The sequence below is a fragment of the Rutidosis leptorrhynchoides genome, chromosome 10 (genome assembly GCF_046630445.1).
Source record: "Rutidosis leptorrhynchoides isolate AG116_Rl617_1_P2 chromosome 10, CSIRO_AGI_Rlap_v1, whole genome shotgun sequence".
In the NCBI taxonomy this organism is placed as follows: domain Eukaryota; kingdom Viridiplantae; phylum Streptophyta; class Magnoliopsida; order Asterales; family Asteraceae; genus Rutidosis; species Rutidosis leptorrhynchoides.
In genome coordinates this window covers 206,914,328-206,936,898 of record NC_092342.1, presented here as the reverse complement: position 1 = coordinate 206,936,898, position 22,571 = coordinate 206,914,328, and positions in this window count along the sequence as shown.

Here is a 22,571-nt window from a genome sequence, read left to right as displayed (position 1 = left end):
GACTTATAATCAGGTAATGGGACCCACGTAGCCGACGCCGTCACTTGACGATTTGTCGGGGTCGCTACAGGTGGTATCAGAGCCTTGGTTGTAGGGATTTAGAGTTCATTTGTGTCCACCCCGAGTCATAGGGTACATAGGTGAATCTAGACTACAACCGGCATATAGACTGAAGTAGGAATTACTTGACTATTTGTGCATTTATACTCAAACTTTTCTATCATATCTAACTCGTATTCGATCTTGACCTTACGTTGATAAATTTTGTTGACGCGCCACCTTGACTTTATAAAGTAATGTTAAATGCACATGTAAATCAGGGTAATATAATTTCCGGGATTATATTACGGTGATTCACATGGACGTTCCGACATTATGACGTAAAGAATTTAAGGCGAGTCAAGGAAAAATTTCCTCTCTATCCTTATTCCATACTCCGGTTAGTATTGTTGAAAATACTAACCAACGATATTCTTGTGTCATGAAGGAACAATGGCTCACCAAGGTCAACACAATACTCCTCTCGAAACCCTAGAACAAGCTCTTCAACGAATGATAACCACCGCCGTGGGTACGGCCGTGGCCGATCACTTTTCTAACAACAACAATCATGGAGCCGGTAATTCAAGCGAAGGTTGCTCCTACAAGAACTTCATGAAGTACAACCCTCCCACTTTCGATGGAACCGGAGGACCGGTTACTCTCACCCGATGGTTTGAACAAATGGAGACCGTTTTTAACACAAGCGGCTGTCAAGACCAAGATAAGGTCAAGTTTTCCACCCTCACTTTCACCGGCATTGCTCTCTCGTGGTGGAACAAGTACGTACAATCAGTGGGTATCGATGAAGCCCTTACACTCTCTTGGGCCGAATTAAGAGAAAGAATGATCACCGAATACTTCCCGCGCGACGAGACTCGAAGGCTCGAGCAAGGGCTAAGGAATTTGAAAACGGTTGGGAATGACCTCGGAGCTTATAATCAACGGTTTACCGAACTAGTCTCAATGTGTCCAAATCTCATGACTCCCGAATCCCTAAGAGTCAAACTTTACATGGATAGCCTCCCTAAGAGCATTCAACACAGGGTAATGGCATCCCAACCCACTAACCTACAAGAGGCTTTAACAATGGCCCGCCATACTTTAGACACGGCGAATGAAATGGAAAATCCGGCACCAATGGTTGAGAACCAATCTAGCGGCAATAAAAGAATATGGGAAGCCTCTCAATCAAGCAACCACAACCACAACAACCTCTCCAAGAAGCCTTTTACCTCCAACGACAAGAAAGGCTATGCCGGAAAACTGCCTTTTTGTGACGAATGCCACAAGCATCACTTTGAAGGATGTGGCAGGTTTCGCCACCGGCGCCAAGGACCCGTCGCTCGAAAGATGCCCAACGCACACAGAACGGGTGCTTGCTTCGAATGTGGCCAACTGGGTCATTTTAGGAATGTGTGCCCAAATAAGAAAATCAACCCCAACGCACGCCGTTGAACCTTCGACATCGACACCAAGGATGCCCGGGACGACGATGGACTAGTAACGGGTACGTTTCTTCACAACAAACCGTATATTTCATACTTGTTCGATTCGATTACCGCTAGACGTTTTATAACCAAGGATTTGACTCGTGCTCTTCATATTCCACCTCTTTCCCCCAGATACTACTTAGACGATTTAAGTGACCGACGGAAAAATATTGTGTGCCTATAAATTTTATTGGAGGAAATACGTTAAGACTTTTGACTTGACACCTATAGAACTAGGGAGCTCGGAAACTATTCGTTAAAAAAAAAAAAAAAAAAAAAAAAAATGTTTCCCCATCATCTTGTATAGATTATTGTGAACTGAGTAATTTTCGGTTGGAAACCGATACCCTCTCCCTCGCATCCATGACCTCATGATTATTTGCACGAATCCCGTATGTTCCAAATCGACCTCCGTTCCGGTTATCATCAATTGGGGGTTAAGTGAGACGATGTCTCCTAAGCCACTTTCCGAACTCGCAACGTTAGTTGTAAATCTCTCTTAGTACCGCTTGATTTATTTAGGGCTCGCCCGTATCCATAAACCCCTTGAACCGCGTATGCAAATTCATATAGACTAATCTGTTATCGTATTTATAGATGACATCTTAACTTATTTAAGTAAAGAAGGAAAACGAACAACATCACCATCTTACGCTCGAACTTTTGAGAAAAGAGCAACTTTATACCAAATTCTCCGAGTGAGAATTTCTGTTGAACGAAGTCCAATTTTCTAGACCATGAAGTTAATGGTCAAGGCATTACAATCAATCTCGAAATCAAGCCACATGTAATCAGGAAACTCTCCCAACTCAGACTTGTATTCGTAAAAATCTTAGATCTCACCGGTTGTTACCGAAGATTCATTTCTGACTTTTCTCGTATTACACGACTTTAATCTCTCCGCGATCGAACCTTGAGCGTGATTCTTCACACCAACATTTCTAGCTAAATTCGTACAACACCAGATGGGACTCAAATATGGAAATATTTCTACTTGGACGCCGAAAGGCATACTCCCTCGACTCGAAATCAACGGGACGGAAATTCGTTATTTTGCACGAAGAATTCGAATACTAAATTGTGGATCCGATCAATATTCTTGTCATCACGTACCACACTACATACCTCTGTTATTTCACCGTTACCGTCTGATATTACTGGAAATTAAGATAACACACAATCCAACGATACTTCACTCTTCTTTGACTTAACGCCCTTGTGTTTCTGATAATCGGTCAACTATTATTCAACCCCGAACTATACAACTACGTGTACTACCTCGTTTCTCTTTCAGACTTCAACTTTTGACAACTAGAGGCACGTTATAGCAACCTCGAGATGTAAACTCATCCTATTCTAAGTCCTCATTTCACTACTATCTTTACCGTTCGCATTTCCGTTTAAAGAAACTCCTTGTAACATTTATCCATGGATAGAGAAACTCCTCATATTACATAAGTATTCGCCTCGAGGGTGAATAGTCCTAACAAACATTTTTCGAACCCTAACTAACTTGTTCAAACGTATCTTAAGAGATTCTATTCCAACACGGTGTATCTTTGTCAATTATTTTGTATCGAAATACTCGTTTCACTTCTAGTTTTACAAGAAACCTTGGGAACCCGCTTAGACATGAGTACCGCGTACCACCCACAAACTGACGAACCGAGCAAACGAACGATTTACGTCTTGGAAAGACATCTCACAAACTCGTATTGTCACCTTTAGTAGATCACTCTTACAACAGTAGTTACCACTCGTGTGTTCACGCGCACTTTTCGAAACCTTATATGACCGCTAATGTCATACCCCTGTTCATTTAACCAAAGCATCAACCACCGAAATCTGAACTCCATCAAGAAACAACAATTGAGATCGTTCAAGTCCGAGAAGGGCTCGAGACAACCCATTGTCGCCAGAAGAGTTATACCAAACTTAGAGGAGAACCTCACAAATCCCAGTGTGTAACCGCGTAATATTGAGAACCCGCACCTTGGAAGGGTGTAATCCGTTTCGGGAATCAGGGAAAGTTAAACCCGCGACATGTTAACCCTTTTGAAACCTTGGGGCGTATTGGAACCGCTCCCTACCGTTTAGAACTTCCGACTCAATTAAGTTTCCGTTTACCCTACATTTCGTGTAACAAACTTAGAAACGTGTCCTGCGGAACAGGAACGTGCAATCCTGCTGGATACATCAACTATCGATGACAAACTTCTCTTCATAGGAAAACCAGTTGAAATCGGGGATCGTAAAAAAAAAACCGAACCTTAATGCAACGTAAAACCCTGACTATCCAGATTCATGAGAACACTCAAGGACGTACCTACACTTATTCATATTATGAACAACGTAAAGTCTCGAGTAAGAGATATCGACTACTACTTCCAACTAAATTTCGGGACGAAATTTCTTTTGAGGTGTGGATAATGTAACATCCCGCGTTTTTCTGTTAAATTTATTTTAACACCGTCTTTTTTTTTTAAATAATATCTTTCGTATTTAAATTCGTCGACTCCGTTGACGAACGTTCATAATATTCTCGTTATTTAATTTTAACATCTCTCGTTAACTTGCGTTTTAAAAATATTCGATCGGTTAAATCCCGCACCCGCTTCTAAACTCGAGGGACTAAAATTGACACGGGGCAAACTAGTTGACTAGGTCAACTAGTCCACCCCAATCACCACCATTCAACCATCTCCCTCTCTCTCTCTCTTTCTCTCTAGCAAGAACACACACACAAACCCCAACTTCATAAAATCATCATCTAAATTCGATCTAGGAGGCTTACAACAAAACAAATTACATTTTCGTGATCCTCTCTTCATTCTCTACGATTTGATACTAACTTCATCGATTTTGGGTAACAATTCTAAAACTCTAGATTTCTCTAAATTCGTGTTTTTGACTTGAAATGGTGTTAGTTAGTGTCTATGGCTCGTGTATAACATGAATATATGATTTGTATGCTCGATCTTGATGTTTTGGTGTAACTAGCTTGAAAATGAAAAGTGTATGCTTAATCCTTGATTTTGGATGATCAAATGTTGTTAGATTGTTAAAATGCATGTTTTAAAAGTGTTACTAGTATCACTAGCTTCATTTTGATGTGTAGGTTGATTTGTAAAACTTCATAAACTTGATTAGTGATTTTGGTGATTTTGGATTAGGGTTTGATAAGCTTTATATGAACTTTTGGTGCATCCAATGCTATGAATTGTTGTTGATAAGTGTTTAGTTTCAATGTGTGTTTGATTACCTTCGAAACGGCATATCATACATGTAAATTGGTTGCCCGAATCATGAAATGCGTTTTTAGAACTTGAAACTTTGATTATGAACGTTTAATGCGGTTTTTGGTTGTTTAAAGTGAAAGTTTGATTGATGATATGTGTTTAGTTGTATTGCTCGTCAAAATACCTTTCTGAGGATATAAGATACATGTTTTGGTTGTTTGCGGATCATAAATGGTGAATGTTTGATGTTTGGTTCGTGCATACTTTGAAAAACTGACCAGGAATCTCTGCCCAGATGGTGGCGCGGCGCGCCCCATCCCCGCGCGGCGCGCGGATTGGCCTGGCCAGATTCTGCTTTGTTTGGCGCATTTCACGCGAAATGTTTGACTAGCTATCGACCTCCGATTCACATGAAACTTGTTTTAATATACTTGTATATGAATATTTAGCATAGAAAAATAGTCCGGGACCCGACCCGAACGTGTTGACTTTTTTTTTGTTGACTTTGACCAAGTTTGACTTTTAGTCAAACTTAACCAAACTTTTATACAATCGTTCTAACATGCTTTTGTACGTGATTCTTGCATGAAACTTGACAACGTGATTCACATGCTATACTATTCAAGTCGTATTGAGCCATAGGACTAATTGAACACATTTCACCCGACCTTGTGTCGTAACCGGTTAATTGATACAACTTATTTGTTTAGGTCAAGGCTAAGCAACATTCATGCACACGTTTACTTTGTGAAGTACATTTATACTCGTGCAATCAAAGGTGAGATCATAGTCCCACTTTTACTCTTTTTGAACTTATATTTGGGATGAGAAAACATAAACGATTCTTTTGAACTAAGTGAACACAAGAACGGGAAAACAAACATTCTACATACGAGTTTAGAACAAAAATCCTCAATTCGATTATCATTAGTTACACTTGCCGGGTGTAAGCGAGAACTTATGTTATATGGCCATATGGGTTGACAACCCTCATCCTTGACGGTTCGCTACCGTCTACGGATGAAATATATTTTCGAGAATCAGTGTTTGTTCTAGCACTATGGATGGGGTATACAATGGAAGGAATGTTAAGCTTTGATAATTGGGTGCTCGTGAAACAAACTTTTGGAATGTATTACTATTATTTCATTGATGCAAATCTTGTGGTTCACTTGTACTTACTTACTTAAACCTATGATTTCACCAACGTTTTCGTTGACAGATTTCTATGTTTTTCTCAGGTCTTGCACGATATGTGAAACATGCTTCCGCTTACTATTTGATACTTGCATCCGATGTCGAGTATACATGCATTTCATGGAGCGTCTTTTGACTTTACTTTAAACCGTGTCGCCTAGATTTCAATCGTATCTATAACGTTGTAACTTAACTTTTGGTTGAACAATTCTTGTAAACTTTGAAACAATCTTTATTTTGAAATGAAGGCGACATATTTTGGTCAAACGTTATCTTAAAGACTTATAATCAGGTAATGGGACCCACGTAGCCGACGCCGTCACTTGACGATTTGTCGGGGTCGCTACAAATTTCGTCCCGAAATTTGATCGAGGTCGTCATGGCTAACTATAAAAATGTTTTCATGATGAATATTAGTTGATAAATAGAGTTTTATCATCATTGAGTAATATAGATAAAACAATTTGATTACGCGAAGAGTATAAGTGAAGCTATCGCAAGAGAGTGAAATGAGTAAACGTATATTTGTTTTAACCGATGACGTAGTTATGATTGATTTCCGAAATTCATGGGATTTAAAGAAAATCTTTGCAATAAGATTTGGTTCTTCGGCGATTAAGGAAATCATGATCTTCTTTGATTAAATGCGATAATCTGTCTCGATTTCTCTGTCTGATATTTTACTATAAATTCACCCCCTTCGTTTCTTTATTTCCACAGCTCACACCTTCTATTCTTTCTCCCCAATTCATACTTTAAAGCATTCGTTAATATGCTTCATCCAGTATTGATTCTTGATATACTCTTAACTTTCATATCTGTCATTCTTCTTTTTCATCTACCACCGGAGGAAGTTATTTTCTTCTACCATTACCTTGGGGTTATTGTGTTTTTCATTCTCCCGTGTCTTTATATTGCTATACGCATTGATATACACGGTTTGTAATTTTGGGGTTGTTATCGGGCTTTATATTCTCCATTATATTTCGGAGCTTCATGCTTTCATTTTCTCTTCCCGACCTTAAGTCAAGTGGATAATGGTCCAGAATTTGTAGATATGAATTTTTGGATGAACATAGTTAATGTTCCAAGAAGAAAATCGTAATGACACGATCTTGATTTGGCAAATTACCAGAATATCCGAAAATATAGAGCTATCAAGATGATATGTTCTTAATATGTTTGGAAATTAGGTAGAATGTAAGAGTCGTGTAAATAGTAGATGATGACGGTATGTTCTGTGAATCATCACGTTCCATTAGAAACTCAGTATGACTTACTGTAATATAATCACATTGATCAAGTGTCATTATATTATACTAAATCATGCTTCAGTTCCCAACACTACTTCAAAAACATTCCTATTTTAAATTCGAATTTTTTTTCTTCAGAATTTAGAAACTAACACAGTTTCTTTTTATGTTGTAACGCAGATATTGTGAATAGATAGAATATTTCGGATAAGAATAGTTGTGAAAATATCTTCAGGAATATCGAAGATATTTATAATAAAAGATACGATGATATCTTAGAATTCTTAACATAGATGGATGATGAAGAAGATTTGTCTGTGAAGGTTTAGAATAAGAAGTAAGGTGTTTGATAACGATTTCAGTAGACACTGAATCATTTGGATCCTTTGAAGGCAGGTTTAGTCTTTGTGATTTGTCCACAGCCTCCTTCATGGTCTGCTCAATCCGTTTTCCAGTATCAAACCTTCTCTTTTTCTCAACTTTACCACCATACTATTCTTTATCATCAAACTTTTGACTGTTAAAGTCGTTTATAGTTTTTGCTGCTTCATCAGCATTTTTCCAATTTCGGAGAACTAGTTCATAGTTTGGGATGTTTTTCAGAAAATTCACATTCGAAGTATGTAAGTCTAGGAGATAGACGTTATATGTATACATATAACTTTTGACGTAAAATTGTCGCGAAATTTAAAATACTGATTGCTAATTCCCAGTAGTTGGTATGATAATTATTGTTACAGGATGTAGGTGAGTACATGATGGGGTTTTAATGAATAAGTATAGTGGCTTTTCGGAGAGGCTTAAGTCGAAGGTTAATGAAGTTGTTGATAAGTTTACTGCTAATGTGGCAAGATACGAAAGGTTCCCCGGTAACCATGATGAAGGGTTTATTCGTATAAACAAATGAAGGTGATTTGCTGGAGCTGAGACAAAACTGTCTATTTTGGAAAGAGATTGAAAAATTATATTTGGTAATAAATATCAAAGGATCTGACACGGATACGTGTTAAACTATAACTTTAGTTTCGAGAGCTTTTCAGGTGCATGACAGTGGGTAATGTGTGGTTGGATCATCATCTCGCATGTCTTTAGGAATTTCGAAGTGTTTGAACACATATTGTAATTGTTAATATACATATGATGTTCTAAGATTTTGAATGATACAAATATTTTTGTGAGTTCCATGAATAGAAATGAGGTTCTAGGACAGTTTTGAAGTCAAAGTATAGTTTTGAAATATGTAGAAATCTAAGAGTGATGATTTCGGTTATATCTTGAATCGAATTCTGAGATTACAAAATCAGAATATGTAATTAAATTTTGAATGAGTATGGTTGTTTTGATTTCTATAAAAGAATGTATATTGTTGTGAAAGTAGGGAGTATAATGGATGATTTGCTGAATCTGATTCGAAGAATGTAACATATTAATTGTGAATTTACATATCTCTCGGGTATTACCTACCTGTTAAAAAATATTTCACAATTAATATTTTGTACAAAAGAATTTTATTACAGTCTTTATGGAAATATATATGTGTATATTTCTTCAGATGTAATATAGATTTAATGAGTTAATATTAAATTAAACTCATTTGATTTATGGTTAAGGCTAGGATAGATAATTTCTAAACTTTAGAAATTACATAATCGTCGTAGAATGTTTTCCCAATGAAGTTATGAATCAATACTTCATCGTTGTGGTATTCCTTGGTATCTACATGGCATATGACGTCGATGCTCGTGGGACAAATTGTGAAGTTGAGGTTTGCGATGCGGTTGTTGTTGGTGGTGGTAATGGCACTGTTGATGTTATTGATGGTGGTACTTGTTATGCTGCTGGTGCTGCTGCTGGTGTTTGTAACCTTTGCACCATATTCTCCAAAGCCACTACCCGAGCGCGAAGCTCGTTGACTTCTTCTATTACACTGGAGTGATTGTCGGTTCGGACGAGCGGATAGATAAGCTCTAAAATTTGGTGTAGTATATAATCATGACGAGATACTCTGGAAATGAGAGAGAAAATGGTGTTTCGGACAGGTTCGCCGGTAAGTGCATCAGGTTCATTGCCAAGAGGGCAATGTGGTGGATGAAAGGGATCACCTTCTTCTTGTCTCCAATGGTTAAGTAGATTACGAACCCATCCCCAATTCATCCAAAATAGATGATGGATAATTGGTTGATCCATTCCGGTCACACTGCTTTCGGAACTTGAGTGGAATTCCATTTCGGAATCCGAGGGACTTGAACTAATGACGAATTCCATTTCGTACGATTGAATAAAGAATTTTTTTCGATATGAAATGATTTTCCGGCTATCGGGTGGTATTCTAATTATATAGAGCAAAAGGTTTCGTAGATTACGGAGGAATTTACGAAATATGTCAGTCAAAGTTTACAGTAAAAGATACGCTAAGATATGAATTAGCAGATACGCTAAGATATGTATTTTGTCTATACACTATTCATGCAATCAATGCAATAAGATTTGTCTAGACTAAGAATGATAAGCAGGTAATTTCCGACAAAAATGATGAGCAAAACTTTTGACATGCAAACACGGTCGAAGTCCAGACTCACTAATGCATCCTAACGACTATCAGTTAGACACACTGATGCAGACCTGGTTCGCTAAGACCACCGCTCTGATACCAACTGAAAGGACCCGTTCATATACATTATAAACGATTCACAATAGTTGATTACATCGCGAGGTATTTGACCTCTATATGATACATTTTACAAACATTGCATTCGTTTTTAAAAGACAAACTTTCTTTACAACGAAAGTTGACGGCATGCACACCATTTCATAATACATCCAACTATAATTGGTTTAATAATAATCTTGATGAACTCAATGACTCGAATGCAAAGTCTTTCAAAATATGCCATGAATGACTCCAAGTAATATCCTGAAAATTAGCTAATGCACAGCGGAAGATTTCTTTAATACCTGAGAATAAACATGCTTTAAAGTGTCAACCAAAAGGTTGGTGAGTTCATAGGTTTATCGTATCAATCATTTCAATATATTAATAGACCACAAGATTTTTGTTTATAAATATATGTACACTCGCAAGTGTATAAAAGTATTCTATAAGTTGTAGGCACCCGGTAACAAGCCTTAACGTTCATGTTTTACCCTCTGAAGTACACCAGATTAGGTGTGTTTAAAATAACCTCGAAGTACTAAAGCATCCCATAGTCAGGATGGGGTTTGTCAGGCCCAATAGATCTATCTTTAGGATTCGCGCCTACCGTACATAGACAAGTAGTTTAATGTTACCAAGCTAAGGGTATATTTCTGGTTTAAACCCACATAGAATTAGTTTTAGTACTTGTGCCTATTTCGTAAAACATTTATAAAACAGCGCATGTATTCTCAGCCCAAAAATATATATAAAAAGGGAGTAATGAAGCTCACCATACTGTATTTCATAGTAAAAATACATATAACGTCATTTAACAAGTGAAAAGTTGGCCTCGGATTCACGAACGTATCAATATTGTGATTCAATATTGCAGGAAAGTACGTAGACGCAATGAAAATGATAAACGTTAGGTTGACCTCACGAGCAATACCCTCGAACAATACCCATAACCTCCATAGCTATAACCCATAATTTCCTTAGCTCTATCCCGTTTGAAAACTTATTTTGAAATCGTCTGAATATAACTCCATCGTAGTATTTTATGTATACTAATAATATCTTGAAATAATACTAAGTAAATATATATATGCAATTTGATTGAGAGAGTTTAGAGAAATATATTTTCAAATTTCTATGAAATAATGAAACCTATTGAATTCTATTTATAATAGATTTTTGAATTATTAAAGTGAATTATTAAAGTATGAATTATTAAAGTGAATTATTAAAGTATGAATTATTAAAGTGAATTATTAAAGTATGAATTATTAAAGTGAATTATTAAAGTATGAATTATTAAAGTGAATTATTAAAGTATAAATTATTAAAGTGAATTATTAAAGTGAATTATTAAAGTTAAAGTAAAGTAAAAGTAAAGTAAAAGTAAAGTAAAGGTAAAGTTAAAGTATAGTAAAAGTATAAAACTATGTACGTATAATACGCGTATAAATATATTTAATATTAATTTAAATCGTTATATCATAAAACATTTTAGAAAAGTAGAATTATATATATTCATAATAGGTTTCAAGTTTTTAAATTACAGTCTGTTGGTGAAGCATGGGATAAAGTCCAAAGGTTTAATAAACGTATGAAATCATCTTAATGAAAAATGTCGAGTTACTTAACTTGTCGATATCCAACATCTAAGTTATTTACACTCCACGTTCTTACTTATAGATCACTTTACCATTTTCCGAATATTGTCAAAAAGAATAGATTTCTTAAATCACAGTGGACCTCATAACATTGGCCCGTAATCATATCATAATGTATCTGATAATTCAATCATTTGATATTATCTCTTAATTCTGTCGATAAATATATCGAAACAAATACGTTCATGTAAAGTATTATATATATCAAATACTTTGTTAATATTTTCAGTTATTATATATTATATATACATATCTATATACACATAATTGTTCGTGAATCGTCGAACACGGTCAAAGGGTAATTGATTACATGAATGTAGTTCCAAACTTTTTGAGATTCAACATTGCAAATTCTGCTTATCGTGTCGGAAACATATAAAGGTTAAGTTTAAATTTGGTCGGAAATTTCCGGGTCGTCACAATCAGAAACCATCAGGTCTACTTCAACAACCCGAAATCCCGGAATGGAAATGGGAAAACATTACCATGGATTTCATTACTAAATTGCCAAGGACTGCAAGTGGTTTTGATACTATTTGGGTAGTAGTTGATCGTCTCACCAAATCAGCACACTTCCTGCCAATAAGAGAAGATGACAAGATGGAGAAGTTAGCACGACAGTATTTGAAGGAAGTCGTCTCCAGACTTGGAATACCAATCTCTATTATCTCTGATAGGGATGGCAGATTTATTTCAAGATTCTGGCAGACATTACAGCAAGCATTAGGAACTCGTCTAGACATGAGTACTGCCGATCATCCACAAACTGATGGGCAGAGCGAAAGGACGATACAAATGCTTGAAGACATGCTACGAGCATGTGTTATTGATTTCGGAAACAGTTGGGATCGACATCTACCGTTAGCAGAATTTTCCTACAACAACAGCTACCATTCAAGCATTGAGATGGCGCCGTTTGAAGCACTTTATGGTAGAAAGTGCATGTCTCCGATTTGTTGGAGTGAAGTGGGGGATAGACAGATTACGGGTTCGGAGATTATACAAGAAACTACCGAGAAGATCATCCAAATTCAACAACGGTTGAAAACCGCCCAAAGTCGACAAAAGAGCTACGCTGACATTAAAAGAAAAGATATAGAATTTGAAATTGGAGAGATGGTCATGCTTAAAGTTGCACCTTGGAAAGGCGTTGTTCGATTTGGTAAACGAGGGAAATTAAATCCAAGGTATATTGGACCATTCAAGATTATTGATCGTGTCGGACCAGTAGCTTACCGACTTGAGTTACCTCAACAACTCGCGGCTGTACATAACACTTTCCACGTCTCGAATTTGAAGAAATGTTTTGCTAAAGAAGATCTCACTATTTCGTTAGATGAAATCCAAATCAACCAAAAACTCCAATTCATCGAAGAACCCGTCGAAATAATGGATCGTGAGGTTAAAAGACTTAAGCAAAACAAGATACCAATTGTTAAGGTTCGATGGGATGCTCGTAGAGGACCCGAGTTCACCTAGGAGCGTGAAGATCAGATGAAGAAGAAATACCCGCATCTATTTCCAGAAGATTCGTCAACACCTTCAACAGCTTAAAATTTCGGGACGAAATTTATTTAACGGGTAGGTACTGTAGTGACCCGAACTTTTCCATGTTTATATATATCAATTGAGATTGATATTTACATGATTAAATATTTCGAACATGTTAAGCAATCAAACTTGTTAAGACTTGATTAATTGAAATATGTTTCATATAGACAATTGACCACCCAAGTTGACCGGTGATTCACGAACGTTAAAACTTGTAAAAACCATATGATGACATATATATGGATATATATATATATATATAGTTAACATGATACTATGATAAGTAAACATATCATTAAGTATATTAACAATGAACTACATATGTAAAAACAAGACTACTAACTTAATGATTTTTAAACGAGACATATATGTAACGATTATCGTTGTAAAGACATTTAATGTATATATATATATCATATTAAGAGATATTCATACATGATAATATTATGATAATATAATAATTTAAAATCTCATTTGAGATTATAAATATTGGGTTAACAACATTTAACAAGATCGTTAACCTAAAGGTTTCAAAACAACACTTACATGTAACGACTAACGATGACTTAACGACTCAGTTAAAATGTATATACATGTAGTGTTTTAATATGTATTTATACACTTTTGAAAGACTTCAATACACTTATCAAAATACTTCTACTTAACAATAATGCTTACAGTTACATCCTCGTTCAGTTTCATCAACAATTCTACTCGTATGCACCCGTATTCGTACTCGTACAATACACAGCTTTTAGATGTATGTACTATTGGTATATACACTCCAATGATAAGCTCTTAGCAGCCCATGTGAGTCACCTGACACATGTGGGAACCATCATTTGGCAACTAGCATGAAATATCTCATAAAATTACAAAAATATGAGTAATCATTCATGACTTATTTACATGAAAACAAAATTACATATCCTTTATATCTAATCCATACACCAACGACCAAAAACACCTAAAAACACTTTCATTCTTCAATTTTCTTCATCTAATTGATCTCTCTCAAGTTCTATCTTCAAGTTCCAAGTGTTCTTCATAAATTCTACAAGTTCTAGTTACATAAAATCAAGAATACTTTCAAGTTTGCTAGCTCACTTCCAATCTTGTAAGGTGATCATCCAACCTCAAGAAATCTTTGTTTCTTACAGTAGGTTATCATTCTAATACATGTTAATAATCATATTCAAACTTTGGTTCAATTTCTATAACTATAACAATCTTATTTCAAGTGATGATCTTACTTGAACTTGTTTTCGTGTCATGATTCTGCTTCAAGAACTTCAAGCCATCCAAGGATCCGTTGAAGCTAGATCCATTATTCTCTTTTCCAGTAGGTTTATCCAAGGAACTTAAGGTAGTAATGATGTTCATAACATCATTCGATTCATACATATAAAGCTATCTTATTCGAAGGTTTAAACTTGTAATCACTAGAACATAGTTTAGTTAATTCTAAACTTGTTCGCAAACAAAAGTTAATCCTTCTAACTTGACTTTTAAAATCAACTAAACACATGTTCTATATCTATATGATATGCTAACTTAATGATTTAAAACCTGGAAACACGAAAGACACCGTAAAACCGGATTTACGCCGTCGTAGTAACACCGCGGGCTGTTTTGGGTTAGTTAATTAAAAACTATGATAAACTTTGATTTAAAAGCTGTTATTCTGAGAAAATGATTTTTATTATAAACATGAAACTATATCCAAAAATTATGGTTAAACTCAAAGTGGAAGTATGTTTTCTAAAATGGTCATCTAGGCGTCGTTCTTTCGACTGAAATGACTACCTTTACAAAAATGACTTGTAACTTATTTTTCTGACTATAAACCTATACTTTTTCTATTTAGATTCATAAAATAGAGTTCAATATGAAACCATAGCAATTTGATTCACTCAAAACGGATTTAAAATGAAGAAGTTATGGGTAAAACAAGATTGGATAATTTTTCTCATTTTAGCTACGTGAAAATTGGTAATAAATCTATTCCAACCATAACTTAATCAACTTGTATTGTATATTATGTAATCTTGAGATACCATAGACACGTATACAATGTTTTGACCTATCATGTTGACACATCTATATATATTTCGGAACAACCATAGACACTCTATATGTGAATGTTGGAGTTAGCTATACAGGGTTGAGGTTGATTCCAAAATATATATAGTTTGAGTTGTGATCAATACTGAGATACGTATACACTGGGTCGTGGATTGATTCAAGATAATATTTATCGATTTATTTCTGTACATCTAACTGTGGACAACTAGTTGTAGGTTACTAACGAGGACAGCTGACTTAATAAACTTAAAACATCAAAATATATTAAAAGTGTTGTAAATATATTTTGAACATACTTTGATATATATGTATATATTGTTATAGGTTCATGAATCAACCAGTGGCCAAGTCTTACTTTCCGACGAAGTAAAAATTTGTGAAAGTGAGTTATAGTCCCACTTTTAAAATCTAATATTTTTGGGATGAGAATACATGCAGGTTTTATAAATGATTTACAAAATAGACACAAGTACGTGAAACTACATTCTATGGTTGAATTATCGAAATCGAATATGCCCCTTTTTATTAAGTCTGGTAATCTAAGAATTTGGGAACAGACACCCTAATTGACGCGAATCCTAAAGATAGATCTATTGGGCCTAACAAACTCCATCCAAAGTACCGGATGCTTTAGTACTTCGAAATTTATATCATATCCGAAGGGTGTCCCGGAATGATGGGGATATTCTTATATATGCATCTTGTTAATGTCGGTTACCAGGTGTTCACCATATGAATGATTTTTATCTCTATGTATGGGATGTGTATTGAAATATGAAATCTTGTGGTCTATTATTATGATTTGATATATATAGCTTAAACCTATAACTCACCAACATTTTTGTTGACGTTTTAAGCATGTTTATTCTCAGGTGATTATTAAGAGCTTCCGCTGTCGCATACTTAAATAAGGACGAGATTTGGAGTCCATGCTTGTATGATATTGTGTAAAAACTGCATTCAAGAAACTTATTTTGTTGTAACATATTTGTATTGTAAACCATTATGTAATGGTCGTGTGTAAACAGGATATTTTAGATTATCATTATTTGATAATCTACGTAAAGCTTTTTAAACCTTTATTGATGAAATAAAGGTTATGGTTTGTTTTAAAATGAATGCAGTCTTTGAAAAACGTCTCATATAGAGGTCAAAACCTCGCAACGAAATCAATTAATATGGAACGTTTTTAATCAATAAGAACGGGACATTTCATGTTTCATCCAAAAAACGTTTATCAAAATATTCTACAAGATTGAGTACCCTGGTAACTAAACTTTAACGTCTATATAATAAGTACCCCTGTTTTAACATACATGCAACCAACATGTACAATACACGTAATCCAATGTATATTAAACTCAAATAGCATACGTCTGTTTTATAGTTCATGCTAGGGTTTCTATACCTGGAACAGACGGGGATGTCAAGCCCTATGAATCCATATATAACTACTCACGCCCACCAGTTCTTATAACTGGCAGTTACTAGTTACCAAAGCTAAGGGATTTTCGGTTCAAACTCGGTGTAGAATTTAGTATATACTTGTATCCATTGCGTTTAAAATAAAGTGCATGTATTCTCAGCCCAAAAATATAGATTGCAAAAGCAATTAAAAAGGGAGCAAATGAAACTCACATTAGCAGCATATAAAGTCATTCACCAAAATGTGACCGAAACTCGGATTACCAAATAACCGTAGATTTCAACCTAGAGAACATATGTTGGTCAATAAATGTCTATCAAGCTAGGTCAGGTCATAGTGCATCACAATCCTAATGCTCAAGATCGACATACAAAAGTTATCCAAAGTCGTTTCAAAAAGTCAAAAATACTGTAGCAAATAGTGATTTTCGAAAAAACTGTAGCTTTTCGGGTACTGTAGCAATTCGAAAATACTGTAGCAAATTAGTGTTTTACTAGTTCATCTTAAACGTTTTAGTTAACTTATCTAAATATCAATCGAATCAATAATCGAATGTTACTATCGTTTACTAAATAACTTGAAATCATATATATATATATATATATATATATATATATATATATATATATATATATATATATATATATATATATATGCACATTAAGTTATATATATTGTTCGTGAATCTTCGAGAACGGTCAAAGAATAATTGATTACATGAATATAGTTCCAAAACTTTCGTGACTCAACATTACAGACTTTGCTAATCGTGTCGAAAACATTAAATCATTTAAAGATAAAATTTAAATTTGGTCAAAAATTTCTGGGTTGTCACAGTACCTACCCGTTAAAGAAATTTCGTCCCGAAATTTAGTTGGGATGGTCATGGATGACAATAAGTATGTTTTCATGACTCATACGAGTTGGAAATTAGAGTTTTATCATCATTGAGTAATATGGATAAAACAATTTGTTTATGTGAAGTGTACGAATGAAGTTATCAGAAAAGAGTGAAATGAGAAAAAGTAAGTTTCGTCATATCTTTTGACGTAGATGGGTTGATTTCCGGAGTTCAAAAGATTTGGAGAAAATCTTCGTAATAAGATTTGATTCTTCGGTAATTAAGGAAATTATGATTCTTTTCGATTTAATGCAATGATCTGTCTCGATTTTCCTGTCTGACATTATACTATAAATCTACCCCTTTCGTTTCCTTATTTTCCACAGCTCATACCTTTTATTCTTTCTCCCTCAATTCTTATTTTAAAGCATTCGTCAATATGCTCCATCCAGTTCTGATTCTTGATATACTTCTAACCTTCATCTCCGTCATTCTTCTTTTTCATCTGCCGCCAGAAGAATCTATTCACTTCTAGTATACTCTTGGTTTTATAGCGTTTTTAGTCCTCCCTTGTCTTTATATTGCTATATTCATCGATATATACGGTTTATAATTTCTGGGTGGTTGTTGGGTTTTATATCTTCCCTTATATTTCGATGTCTCTGCTTCTGTCTTTCCATAATCATGGACATCCTCAGTTAATACTCTCTCCAATTTACTGTGATTTATATATACTCCCATTGATATTTTGAAGCTTCATGTAACAACCCAAACCAAACCACGAACCAACCCGCTTAAAATGTCACAAAAAAAAAATATTATTTTTGCTGTTCAGCTAAAGGCGCGGTGTGCCAGGCATTCACGCGGCGCGCAGAATGGCCTGGGCAGCCCGCTGTCTCCGAAAGTCAAAATCACGAGAATGTTTGACCTTTTCCCGGCATAATTAGACAAAACGCATTCAACCACAAATTCATATATGTAAAACTAACACATTCCATTAATAAAATTAGTTTTACAAAGCGGGTCCCACACGACCCAAATTACAAGTTTAATACATAATCATGAGTTTTAACCACCAAAAAGTTTAAATGCCAAACGACTCAATGAGCATTGTGTTTGGGGTTAAACTACCCAAGTCTCGGTCAAACTCCAAAAAGCCAACACTTCCAAAAAGGCATCCCCTATCAACAAAGCGGGAACTCTACTCCAAAATAATGCCCTTACCCTTGTCCACAACCGAACCTATAAAAAGGTAAACAACGAGAGGGTAAGCAAAGCTTAGTGAATGCAATAATTATACATATACATATATAATGTATCTACTTGCAAACACTTACACAATACCGTACACAAGCTAGCAATTCGACAACCATGCAAAACATTATGCATATACCAATAACCGCAATTCACATTTGAGCTAGCAATAACAAAAGCATATAGTTCATAATTAAATATGCTAATACACAATTCATACAACCATGGTTAACCAATCGTAAAAGGAATGGTACTCAAATTTCCCATTGGTGTTCATAACAACCGTTAGTGCACAACACATATATCACTAACCCTTGGACAACACATATCCGTTTATAAAATCGTTAGTGTACAACACATATAACCCTAAATCGGGCAACACATATCCATTCATAAATCATTAGTGTACAATACATATAACACTAAATTGGACAACATATATCCGTTCTTAAAACCGTTAGCGTACAATGCATATATCACTAACTTGGACAACACATATCCATTTCTACAAGTAAACACATCATATACGTACATGTATACTTATTCCGCTCACCTTACGCCTTCGGTGAATCAATAAACCAAACTTGAATCTTCGAGGTAACGCACCTATTATAATGTACATATAATCAATCAACCATTCAAATTGGTCAAACTCACAACACTCACCATTACTAAGTCATTTTGACCCATTTGGGCACTTACCCTAAAATCGGGTCAACTCACACCAAAACCCTAATATTAGCCAAGATAGGTTTAAAACACACTTCAACACAAGGTTTATGCATTAATCACAAACATTAACTAACTTAGATCCATTTTGACCCATTTGACCAATTTAAGGTCAACACACCCATTTCGGGTCATCCACTAACCCACACATCACCCATTTACACATACATAGGTGTGCTAGCAATTTACTAACTAATTTGAGTTCATAACATCAATTTAACACTTTGAAAACCCTAGTTAGTCATCTTTGAGTCTACATAACCCAAATTCACCCAAAACACCCAATTCACCAACAAATGGGTTTTAAGTTCATCACTTACCCCAAACCCTAACCCTTAATCAAATTAAAATCAAGAAATAAAGATTAGAGCATACCACTACCACCAAAACGTAGCTAGAGGAAAGATGAACAACTTTAATGCTTGCACTTAGACTCGATTCAACCTTCTTCTTCTTTGTTTTGCGCTCTCTCACTCTAGAAAAACCTTCTCTCTCTAAAATTGAATGGATGAGGTTGAAGTAGATGGAAATGGAGTTAATGAGGCTCCACCAACTGGTCTAAAGCCTTAAACTCGGATTCCTTGTGATTTTACCAATTTGCCCTCAAAATATCTAATTTAAAAAAAAGAATCTGTCACAGTGCATCGGCGCGGCGCGCCACATGGCCGCGCGGCGTGCAAAACTCCCTGACCAGAATCTGTCTCCTTTTTAAGATATGTACAACAAAACCCCACTTCAAGCATCTTAATTACACTTATGTACACAACAAATAAACGGGTCTTACAACTCTCCCCCACTTGAATCGGAGCGCGTCCTCGCGATCCATGCCGCATGACAAGAGGGAAGATAAACCAACACGAATTCTTCGGGCTCCCAAGTAAACTCGGAACCCTTACTACGATGCCATTGAACTTTAGAAGTCCTAACCACTTTATGTCTCAACCTTTTGACCTTCTCATCGAGTATAGCAATCGGCTCCTCAATATACTCTAACTTATTATTTAGCTCAATCTCGTCTAATGGCACCCAAGATGAATCATCCGCAAGACACTTACGGAGATGGGAAACATGAAACGTATTATGAATCCCCCCAAGCTCTTCGGGTAATTCCAAATGATACGCGACTTCACCAACACGGGCTAAAACCTTAAATGGCCCAATAAACCGAGGAGCTAACTTTCCCCGTTTTTGAAATCGAATAATACCTTTCCATGGCGAAACCTTAAGCATCACCATGTCACCTTCTTGAAATTCGATCGTTCATCTACGTTTATCGGCATACGACTTTTGTCTATCTTGAGCCTTCTTCAAATGATCTCGAATAATATCAATCTTGTTATTCGTCTCCAAAACCAAATCGGTACTCCCGATTTCTCTTTGACCTATTTCACCCGAACAAATTGGAGTTCGACATCTTCGCCCATATAGCATCTCATAATGTGGCATCCCGATACTAGTATGATAACTATTATTGTACGAGAATTCCACCAAAGGTAAGTGCTCATCCCAACTACCACCGAAATCAATACTACATGTCCGTAACATATCCTCTAGAGTTTGATTCGTATGTTCGGTTTGACCGTCCGTTTGAGGATGGTACGCCGTGCTCAATTTCAATTGTGTACCCATATCTTCATGAAACTTGTCCCAAAACCGAGATGTAAAACGAGTATCTCGATCCGAAATAATAGATATAGGAACTCCGTGTCGAGAGATGACTTCCTTGATAAACAACTTAGCCAAGGTCTCCGACGATATCGCTTCCCATATGGGAAGAAACAAAGCACTTTTCGTCAATCGATCAACTATCACCCAAATCGAATCAAATTGGGTTCTCGCCGTTTTAGGTAACTTTGTTATGAAATCCATGGTAATGTGCTCCCATTTCTACTTCGGGATTTCTAACGGTTGTAACTTACCATACGGCTTTTGGTGCTCGGCCTTAACTTGCAAACACGTGACGCATTGCTCAACATACTTTACAACATCTCGTTTCATGCCCGGCCACCAATAATCTTTCCTTAAATCAAGATACATTTTCGTTGCGCATAATACTTTGACTTATGCGCTTCATCAAGTAGCACTTGTCGATAATCACCCATCTTAGGCACCCACACTCTTCCTTGAAAAGACAACAAACCACGCGAACCCATAGTAATGAATTTCGATTGCCCCACAATTTGTTCCGCATGCTTGTTGTGAACGTAAGCCTCTATTTGAATCACACCAAGTTTTTCAAGAAAATCGTTAGTAATAATCATACGTAACAATCCCAATCGTAACGCCGGGTGATGACTCTTTCGACTTAACGCATCCGCGACCACATTCGCCTTGCCCGGATGATAAAGTATTTCACAATCATAATCTTTCACCACGTCCATCCAGCTACGTTGACGATAATTCAAATCTCGTTGATTAAAGAGATGTTTCAAACTCGTATGATCCGAATATATCGTACTCTTGACACCATACAAGTAGTGGCACCAAATTTTCAACGCATGTACCACCGCCGCCAACTCAAGATCATGAGTCGGATATCTCGTTTCGTGTTCCTTTAATTGTCGAGAGGCATAAGCGATGACTTTACCTCTTTGCATTAGAACACACCCGAGCCCATTTAACGAAGCATCACAATAAACCGTCATGTCTTCCACTCCTTCCAGCAACACTAAAACCGAAGCTTGACACAACTTCTCTTTTAACAATTGAAAAGCAATTTCTTGTTCGTTCTCCCAATTAAATCCCGCGTTCTTCCTCGCCAATTTCGTCAATGAAGAAGCGATCTTAGAAAAGTCTTGAATAAACCGACGATAATAACCGGCCAATCCGAGAAAACTTCAGACCTCCGTAGGCGTAGTCGGTTGTCTCCAACTCTTCACCGTCTCTATCATCCCCGGATCTACTTGAATACTGTCTTTGTTCACAATGTGGCCAAGGAATTGAACCTCCCTTAGCTAAAATTCACATTTGGAGAACTTAGCATACAACTTCTCCTTTCGTAACGTCTTCAATACTTCACGCAAATGACGTTCATGTTCGTTCATACTTTTCGAGTAGACTAATATGTCGTCGATGAACACAATCACCGACTTGTCCAACATAGGTTAGCACACTCGGTTCATAAGGTCCATGAATGCCGCCGGTTCATTTGTA